The sequence below is a fragment of the Gorilla gorilla genome, chromosome 19, assembly GCF_029281585.2.
Source record: "Gorilla gorilla gorilla isolate KB3781 chromosome 19, NHGRI_mGorGor1-v2.1_pri, whole genome shotgun sequence".
Lineage (NCBI taxonomy): Eukaryota > Metazoa > Chordata > Mammalia > Primates > Hominidae > Gorilla > Gorilla gorilla.
This window is the reverse complement of record NC_073243.2, coordinates 21,349,396-21,359,685: the sequence shown is the minus strand read 5'-3', so window position 1 is coordinate 21,359,685 and position 10,290 is coordinate 21,349,396. Positions and strand designations below refer to the sequence as shown.

The 10,290-nt window shown below is 47.2% G+C and overlaps 1 non-coding gene across 1 annotated transcript; it reads right to left on the bottom strand.

Annotated features, from left to right (window-relative positions):
* Positions 1-8,059: 8,059 nt before the first annotated feature.
* LOC115931388 (U6 spliceosomal RNA) lies at positions 8,060-8,166 on the bottom strand. Its single transcript, XR_004067887.1, has one exon. It is a non-coding gene; the product is annotated as a U6 spliceosomal RNA (small nuclear RNA).
* Between the last annotated feature and the right edge of the window lie 2,124 nt (positions 8,167-10,290).

The following is a 10,290-nucleotide window of genomic DNA, read 5'->3' as shown; positions in this document are numbered from 1 at the left end:
TCAGACCTAGCCCATTCTTGGAAATAAACATCTAGCTATCCAGAGACCACTAGGCTCTTCTTGTAGGAATCAATGAAGGGTCAACGGGCAGGTGGAGCAGGTAACAGTAGCGTGTTCCCTCTGAGGTCAGATTTTCCTCTCCCATAAAAAGTCCCAGCCAGGCGCTGTGGCTCACGCCTGTAATCCCAGCACTCTGGGAGGCAGAGACAGGCGGATCACAAGGTCAGGAGATTGAGACCACCCAGGCCAACATGGTGAAACCCCATCTCTACTAAAATACAAAAAAATTGTCCGGGCATGGTGGCATGCACCTGTAGTTCCAGCTACTTGGGAGGCCGAGGCAGAAGTATCACTTGAACTCAGGAGGCGGAGGTTGCAGTGAGCCAAGATTGCGCCACTCCATTCCAGCCTGATGACAGAGCAAGGATCCATCTAAAAATAATAATAATAATAATAAATAAGTCCCCAGAAAAGGACTCCCATTTCCCCAAGAAAATGGGGAATCTGCATCCATTCGCAGCAACAGTTCACGTAGAAGCAGGAAGTATTTCTCTATAGCTTCCATATCTTCCCAAATGGGGGTGGGAGACAAGACACTCTCAGAGCTACATGACTGGGTGCCACTATTCCCCAACTTGAGGGGTGAAAGATAACCCTAAAAATTTTAATTTAAAAGATTTGTATGCTGGTCAATGGTGATCTCACAGTTCTGTCCAAGAACAACTGGTGAGTATTTATATTACTAAAAAGCACATCACGATAATTTGCCTAAAATAAAGAAAGAGGTTACTCCCTCAAGATGGATGTAAGACTCTTAGGAGGAAAGATAAGGGTATTGTGACTTTTTCCATAGCAAAGCTTCCCCATTCCTCTGCTCAGCGCATTCAGGGTTCATGAATCTTAGTGCCTGTGGTGAGAAGTACGGCTCCCCCAACCATTACGTCTCAGCCATTTTAGGAATTACAGACTCCCAGGTAGGAAGAAGCTCTGGAATTACCCAATCTGTCTCCATCAAATGACCTCTCAGGTCTGGCTTGCATGCCTTTTATGATGGAGAGCTCCCTCCTCCTAGACAAGTCCATCGCTGGTAAGCTCTGATGGTAGAATGGTCTTCCTAGCCTCCACGCTGCCTCAGTCCCAGCCCTTGGGGCCACACAGAAGCCTATCGCTCTTCCCAGGACATCACTCCATGTTAGTGCATCTTCTCTAGGCTGAGCACTCTGACTCGCACCCCCCACCCTCCTACCTCTCAGCCCCCAAGCCCAGTCCACTGTCTTCTGTAGTATGATGTCTCTAGTCCCTCCCCATGCTGGCCTCCTGGGGACATGACCCATCAGCCTGGCTCCCACCTCACAGGGCAGAGCAGGGCATCACAGCTGCCACTCATATTCTGGAAAATACACTCCAAGTCAGCCTTGCTTCTCCTTAGCAATAGCTGGCACTTGTGTTATGAGCTGGCTCTGCAGGGCTTGTAGCTACAGACACCAGTATCAACACACACTCTCACTTGCACCTTCAAGTCCACAAGTACAATTCACCTGGTTTAAAGCAGAAGAAGACTGGGCGCGGTGGCTCCCGCCTGTAATCCTAGCACTTTGGGAGGAGGCTGGATCACAATGTCAGGAGTTCGAGACCAGCCTGACCAACATGGTGAAACCCCATCTCTACTGAAAATAAAATAAATAGCCAGGTGTGGTGGCATGTGCCTGTAATCCCAGCTACGCAGGAGGCTGAGGCAGGAGAATCACTTGAACCCGGGAGACGGAGGTTGCAGTGAGCCAAGATCGTGCCTTTGTACTCCAGCCTGGGTGACAGAGCAAGACTCCATCTCAAAAACAAAAAAAAAAAACAAAAAAAAAAAAGCAGAAGCAGATGACTGCAGTGGCAACACAACGAGAACTCTGGAAGATGGTGGCTGAACGCCTGTCCCCACCTCCCATTTGCCCACTGCCCCTCAACACCCTCTCCAGAGCAAGGCGGGAAGGGGCCTTGGTGAGTATCCTTGCAAACTGGATTGCCAGTTCTTTTGTGAGGAAGCGAACAAATTTACCAAAAACTATGTCTACACCAGTCAATTCATCATACAATCAGTTTGGCCAATGACCAATTTGCAAATTATTTTTAAAATTTAAATTTTGCTGCAGTCATTTTGTCATTTTTTTTCTTTTCCACCCGAGGCTGAATTGCTCACAGGTGTTGAGTTTGGGGGAGCGCTACCATTGACATGGTTCCCCTGGGAGCAGAGAGGCATCCTCCAGGGTCTCAGCAGAGGCCGGCCAGGTCAGTCACTGCCAGTCCAGAGGAACAGAAGCCCATGTGCCTGTCACTCTGGTTGGGCTGTGACAGCTGGAGTCGGCCGCTGAGGGTACAGGGAGCCATGAGCAGGCAAAGAAAAAAACCACAGATGTGGGGGACAGGAACCAGAGGGAAGCAGACCCAGTGGAAGAATTGGGACAGGTGTCTGTGTCTGAAATAGATCTGGGCAAGATCCAGGAGACAACTTGGACAAAAAAGAAATACAAACTCTTAAAGAGATCCAATGGGAGTGAAGTAAAGATTTTCTGAAACTTAGAAGTGCTTCTTAAATCTTGAAGTTTGGACATAATAAATGAATGTATTAATTAGAGAATTGTCTCTATGGAGAATTAAAATAATGACAGAAGATCAGGAGTAGAAGTATCTCAAAACCTAGGGCCCAAATACAAAGAGAGAAAAATCAGGGAGACAGAGACAGATAGTGAAGAAGAGAGATTCCGTAGACCTCAATGAAGGGCTAGGAGAGGACTTCTGTGCTAGGACAGGGCTGTTTAACATAACGAGAAGAATACAGGGTGCTTCGTGTATATAAAGATGAGAATGGTCATCGCTAATAGCTGGGAAGCCAGAGGGAATTTTCAAAATCATGGAGTGGAGAGGATACGAATGCATAGTCACTTAACAAAGCCAGATAAATGAAGGAAAAGGAAAAATAAAACAATAACAAAGTAAAATAAACAGTAGCCATAACTTAAGAGGGCAGAAATAAAACAAGTGTGCCAATTATTCCCATGAGAGGGAATTGACTGAACCCCCTGAATAAAAGACAGAAACTCCAGACTGAGTCAAGAAAGAAAGCTTGGCTCTATCCTGTTTACCAGAATCTCATCTAGAAAGAAATGATTAAGAAAGGTAAAAAATAAAGGTCTGGGCAAAAGGATGTCAGGAAAAGTGCCTCAGCCCTAACCACAACCATAGAAGAGGGAGCGAAAATACCAATATCAAAGTGAGACTGCGGCCCAAAGGCACTGAATGGGATCAAGACAATGATACAATGAAAGCAAAATGAAGCATAGTAATAATCATCATTTACTGAACTTTTGCTATGTACATAGAGCTGGGGAGTTCAAGGAATGATGTCATGTCGTCCCCACCATAGCCCTGTAAGGTAGATAATATCATTATCCCCATTTTACAGATACATAAATCAAGGCCTAGAGACTTTAAGCAGTTTGTTCAAGGCTTCCACTCTGAAGCCCACATTCTTGACCAGCACCCTCTTCCTTCCCCCTTACTTCATGAGAGCAAGAACAGCATTCTACCCAGGGCCGGCACTGATGTGGAGCCTATTGCACCTTTATGATGTGGCCTTTTGGGGATATAACCCACTCAAACACCTCTAACAGTTTTTAAAATATACCGGATGGACTTGTTTTCAACGGAATGATACCATCTATTAATCAAAGCCACTCTACCGCCTGCATCTTTTACTCCCGTAAAGTCTCTTCTCAGCACGCTCATGCCTTGCCTCCTCTGCCTTCCTCGGGACGCATTAAGATGATTCAGGTCCATGCCCGTAAAACTTGATGGTCGGAAGCAATAGTTTTTTTTTCTTCATGCGGGAGTCACGAGTGCTTCTAGCCCCATCGTGATTTCCATACATCAAAAACGTCTACAAGGAAGTAGAGGTTCGACATGATTGAAGTAATCTGGTTCGCAGGAGTTGGCATCAAGGTAATGATCAAGTAATTTGATTAATTAACAGTAAAATGTAATTAAGGGGAAGGGATTTTGCAATAGTTCTTCAACAGCTCAGCTTAGCTGAGATAACATATTAGACTAGACTTCTGCTTCTGGTACCAGCGTGTGACGCTGAAATAAACTCAGCATTCTCTACACTCCATGGTAGTTCATTATTCAGATGTTATCTTATCTAATACTTGTCAATGTATGAGCCGTGCCATCCCAAATAAGCAAGAGCCATTGGCTGGGGACCCCATAACTGTCTTACCATAGATTTAAAGAACAATGGCCAATGTAAACAATATTTAATGTGCCTGACTGATACCTAATTATCTTGACATTGAATTACCAGTAAAACCTGAAAGGTTTTAAATATCTGATATTGATAAGAAAGTCATTATCACTGAGCATTTACTTACTACTTATACCAATTTCAGTTAATTACGTGACAGTGAGATTGATTGCTTATGAAATCTTCAGTCCTCTTCTCACAATTAATTGATATCTAATCAACATAGGTCATCTTGTTAAATTCCCATTAGGGTATTTGCAGGGAGATGGGATTGGAGGCCTTCCTTCTAGTGGTGTTGCTTTCTTGTATCCTGCGGTGCATTTGGGAGGTACCTATCCTAAGACTGGAGGCGAATGAAGAATTACAGAGGTTCTCAAACTGGACTGCATATTAGATAATCACCTGGGGAGCTTTTAAAAATGCATATGCCAAGGACACATACCCCTCCCTCAAACAATTAAATCAGATAAACTGGGAGTGGAACCCAGGGCTCAGTATTATTTTAAACTCCTAGAATGATTCCAGTGTGTATCCAGATTGACAGCTTAGGGGTGAGTTAGACCTGAGGTATGAGCTGGACACCAGCCCCCTGCAGTAACTGGCTTTGATGCAGGGCGTGCAAGCCCCCTCTCCTGTCCCATAAAGGCCGGTGGTCAGCCATGAGCCATGGCCCATGCTCCTAGCAATGGAGCTCTGCTCAGCCCTGCCCTGTCCCACCGTCTCCATACAGTGTCTTGTGGCTGTCTTTCAGCGTCCACCTTTGAAGGAAGACTCCTCCTCTCCTGGCCGGCCACACCGGTCTGAGCTTGGTTTGGGGTCCTTCTCTCTTCCTCTTCCCGTCACCCCTCCTTTCCACGCCATCTTCCTTATTCTCTTTCTTAATTGTGAACCTGTGACTTGGTTCTTCAGCCAGCCTGGTAGTGCCGGAGGGTTTCCCCTTCTGGCCAGCCCCATAGCACAAGGCCGGTTATGCTGGCTGGGGAGGTGATTCAGCTCCATAGCCAGAGGGGACTGTGACTTCTTGGTCACTGCTGAATATATAGTGCCTAGGGGAATGGGCATCTTCATAGTTGTCGAATGAGCAAAGCTTTTGAGAATTGAACCAGAGCCTACAAAGGGCTCACGTGCTGAGGACAGTGGGTCTGCAGTCACCTGTCATGTGGACTTAGGAGAAAGGAGCTGCACTGCTTTGCTGGGAAACAGTGAGGAGTTTATTTTGCTGATGAATGGAGCAAAATTATTCCCGAGGAGCAGCATGGACTGAAAGATAGAGTGAGGGGTGGGGGTGGGGGGCACATGAGCGCCTTACGCCTGGGGGGTTGGGAATGGGTGTAAGGGGGGATGATGAGGGGGGAATGTGGTGCTGGGGGTGCGTGCTGGTGAGGACTTGCGGACATTGTGCATGCATGTGTGAGGATGCCCACAGAGTGGTCATAGTGAGCATCGCTTCTGTAGGCATTAGAGAGGACACACTGCAGGACCCATTCTAGAAAATTCTAGATAATGAAGACCAATCTACAGTGACAGACAGCAGAAGAGTGGCTGCTCAAGGATGGGGGCATAAGCGAGAGATTACCAAGGGCACAAGAAAACTTTTGCGGGTGATAGATGTGTTCATTATCTTGATTGTAGTGATGAGTCTATGAGTATGCACACACATCACAACTCATCAAACTATACACCTGTGAACTGGAGGATCCGTCCATTATATTTCAATGAAACTAAAAAGAAAAGGAAAATAAAAAAAAAAAAGAGAACAAGGCTTCTGAAATCTATCTGGGTTCTCACCTTGGCTTCCCTACTTCCTAGCTGGGATCTCTTTGGGTAAGTTACTTAAGATCTTGGTGCCTCAGTTTCTGTAAAACGGGAATAATAACTTGCTTATCTCGGACAGTTGTGCAAACGAGTAAGTTAGTAGCTGAGACAAAAGGATGCAAAGTCCTCATCACAGTAGCTGGCACATTTTCACTGCCCAATGACTGGCACCGGCTATGACGATTTTTCTTGGACATGCCTGGCGCATGCACCTATGTTTATGTGCACCTGGCTGTGCATTTCTGCCTCTGTATCTGTGCCTGTTTATGTATGCAGGAGTGCGGGGTGTGAATCTGTGTGTCTGTCTATGTCTGTGAGGGAGTGAGTGGGGCTGGGGATTCGTTCTGGGTGTGGGCAGTGAGTTCAGGCATGAATCTTTCCTTCTCCATCTACCACAACCTCCTCTTCCTCCTCCTCCTCCTCCTCCTCCTCCACCAGACCACATGGGTCTTGTTTTTTTTTTTTTTTGTTTTTTTTGGGACGGAGTCTTGCTCTGTCACCCAGGCTGGAGTGCAATGGTGCTATCTCGGCTCACCTCAACCTCTGCCTCCTGGGTTCAAGCAATTCTGCCTCAGCCTCCTGAGTAGTTGGGATTACAGGTGTGCACCACCACGCCTGGCTAATTTTTGTATTTTTAGTAGAGATGGGGTTTCACCACACTGGTCAGGCTGGTCTCGAACTCCTGACCTCTCAAACTTCACCTCAGCCTCCCAAAGTGCTGGGATTACAGGTATGAGCCACAGCACCTGGCCCCCCCCTTTTTTTTTAAACAGTTACTAAACTGCTGCATTTACTGACTCATTCAGTCTTTTATCATATCCAATAACACAGTGCATTTTGGAAATCACATTGCCTCAGTTCCTTCATGGCTTCTGCAAATCAAATTTATTTTACCATTGAAAATGTCAAAAGAATTCAGCCAAAGGAAACCTGGAGTTTTCTGGGGTGCAGGACCCTGAAGCTGGCTCTCAGGCTGCAGCGAAGGAGAGGCTAAAATGCCTCTTTTCCATGTGGATTCAATTTATGTGAATTTCCTTAAAGCTGGGAGGCAGTTGGAGCTCCTCCTGGGAGAATAGAACCTTCAGACCTCTCTGGAGCAGGCTCACGTGGGAGGAGAGAATTAGTGTCAGCTTGGGGGGTCAACATGGTATCACCAGTTTTCACTGCCCTGAGCTGGGAGCAGGGTAAGAGGAGCGTTGGAGTCCTGGCCCTCGGGGAGGTCACTGATGAGGACAGTGACCCAGGGCGGCCCCGGAGCTCAGGGGATGGCTCCCCAGGCCAGGTCTGCACACACTGAGCAATGATTCGAGGACAGTGTTCACAGGGTGGACTTCTGGACCTGACTCCTCTGGAGTTGAGTCCCAGCTCTGCCACTCACCAGCTGGGCAACCTTGGTTAGGTCGCTTTACTTCTCTGACAGTGTCATGTAACGTGGAGATCAGGGAATCTCAGTGCATAACCCCCACTTCCAGGTTCTCCATCGTATATGCTGAGTCTAAATTGGAATCTAGACCAAGTCAGGGGATTTGTGTATCTTTTTTGTTGTTTATTATTGACACATAATAGTTATACATGTTTGTGGGGTACAGTGTGATGTTTCAATGTATGCATTGTATAATGACTAAAGCATGGTAGTTTAAAAAAATGTGGAATGCGGCCAGGCACGGTGGCTCATGCCTATAATCCCAGCACTTTGGGAGGCCGAGGTGGGCGGATCGTGAGGTCATGAGATCGAGACCATCCTAACTAACATGGTGAAACCCCGTCTCTACTAAAAATACAAAAAATTAGCCGGGCATGGTGGCGGGCACCTGTAGTCCCAGCTACACGGGAGGCTGAGTCAGGAGAATGGTGTGAACCCAGGAGGCAGAGCTTGCAGTGAGCCGAGATGGCGCCACTGCACTCCAGCCTGGGCGACAGAGCGAGACTCTTGTCTCAAAAAACAAAAACAAAAAAAATGTGGAATGCTTCACAAACTTTTGTGTCATTATTGAGCAGGGGCCAGGCTAATCTTCTCAGTATTATTCCAATTTTAGTCTATGTGCTGCTGAAGGGAGCACTCAACTGTCTTTATCAAAAGGATCATAGGTGCACAAGGACACATATCTCAAGTCTCAGGGGTGTTGATTTCCTGATTTCAGAGGAGAGAGACATCTGTATAGGGAGGCTAAAGCTTGCAGTACCTCTATTGAGCACCTACTGTGTGCTGGGGCCTGTCCTGTCCCTGCGGATGCAAATCATAGATGGGCTGCGCCCCTGGCTTCCAGGAATCACCCTTGATTGGGATAAGGGTGTGGTGAAACTTCTAGGACTCCAGGATCTGTGTTAGGAAGTGGGATAGAGCATGAGGCAGGAACATCTGGGTTCTGATAGAAGGGATCCTCCAGGAGGGCTTCCTGAGATGGGCCCAGGCGAATGAAAGACAGGTGCCTACAGTGGTAAGTAATAGAGGCAGGGGTGTAATTGGAACATAAGGTGGTAGGTTGGGAACAGGAGAGATGAGGTTGAGATGTCAATTAGAGCTGGCTTACAGTGGTCCTGGTGTCAAACGAAGATGTGGGCTTTATCCTGGAAGGATACTTGTGTTTCAAGTAGGGTGTGTCTGGAGTCCCTGGGACCACCTCCTTGTGCAATGATTGGCCAAGAGTGCTCGCAGGACTCAGCGTGCAGTCACACTCATGGCTACGATTCATCACAGCAAAACAATACAGAGTAAGGCCAGCAAAGGGAAAAGGCTCCTGGGTGAAGTCTGGGGAAGACCAGGCACAAGCTTCCAAGGGTCCTCTCCCAGAGAAGCCACACATGTGGTGCTCAATCGCCTCAGCCACAGGTCGGGGCAACAGTGTGAAATGTTGTCTCTCAGAGGAGCTCATTGGAGACTCAGTGCCCAGAGATTTTATTGGGGGGATGGTCACATAGATACCCTTGGTCTAATGCTTACTAAATTTCCAGACTCCCAAAGGGAAAGCAGGTGTTTAGCTTAAACCACGCTGTTTGCACAAACATTTTAGGCAGAGTAAGCCGCTCACATCAGTTAGGATGGGGACCCTTCTGTCACCTACGTTCCCAGACACCAGCCAAGGGCGAGCTTGCAACAGGCCTTTTTAGAATGCCAGAGCCCCACGCCTGTAATCCTAGCACTTTGGGAGGCTGAGGTGAGGGGATTGCCTGAGCTCAGGAGTTCGAGACCAGCCTGGGCAACACGGTGAAACAACAGCTCTACTAAAATATAAAAAATTAGCCAGGCGTGGTGGTGGATGCCTGTAGTCCCAGCTATCTGGGAGGCTGAGGCAGGAGAATCACTTGAACCTGGAAGGCAGAGGTTTCAGTGGGCAGAGATGGTGCCACTGTACTCCAGCTTGGGCAACAGGAGCGAGACTCTGCCTCAAAAACAAACAAACAAACAAACAAAACAAAACAAGAATGGTAACGCCAACTCTTATCTGCAACAGGGGCACTAACACGGTGAGGTTTGCCTGGAAACCCATGTGAGAGGTGGATTGGCGGTGGAGCCAGGAGGCAGGGAGGTCAGTGAGGAAACCAGCCTAGCAAGAGTCTTCTGGAAAGAAGATGAAGCCTGACCTAGGGCAGCTGTCTTTGTTAGGCTTTTGGTTGTACGTCCCCAAGTCAGAGTGGCTCAGGAAAATCAAAGAGTATTCAGTACATGGATTCAGGTATGTCGCAGAACTAACTCAAAGGCAAAAGATTTGGCATTTGCACCGCTGTCAGAAAGGATGGGCTTCTCTTGGTTTTCTCTCCCTAAGACCACGGGGTTTTCTCTTTCGGCTTCCCTCTATGCATCCTCTGCAGTCACTTTTCTCTACAGATTGACTTTCTTTATGTTTTTGACACAATGGCTGCCAGACAGAAAAGCCTGATCCCTCTTGTATTTACACATTCTCTCTTCCTGTGAGCATCAGGGATTCACACCAGCATTTCTCAAGGGCAATTACAATTTCTCGTGAGACAGAATTTGATTGATGTGCAATGGATTAGGCATCCTCTTGCTCCAAATTAGCTAACATCAGGGACTGAGAATCACATAGTGTTAGCATGGTTGTCCCATGAGTTGGGACAGGAGCTGAGAAAGAAAGTGGTCCCATGGTTCCTGGATACCAGGCGGTGATCAGTCATTTGAGATACATCTGACGCATCTGAGTTCAGTGAGGGAGATAAATAAAGAA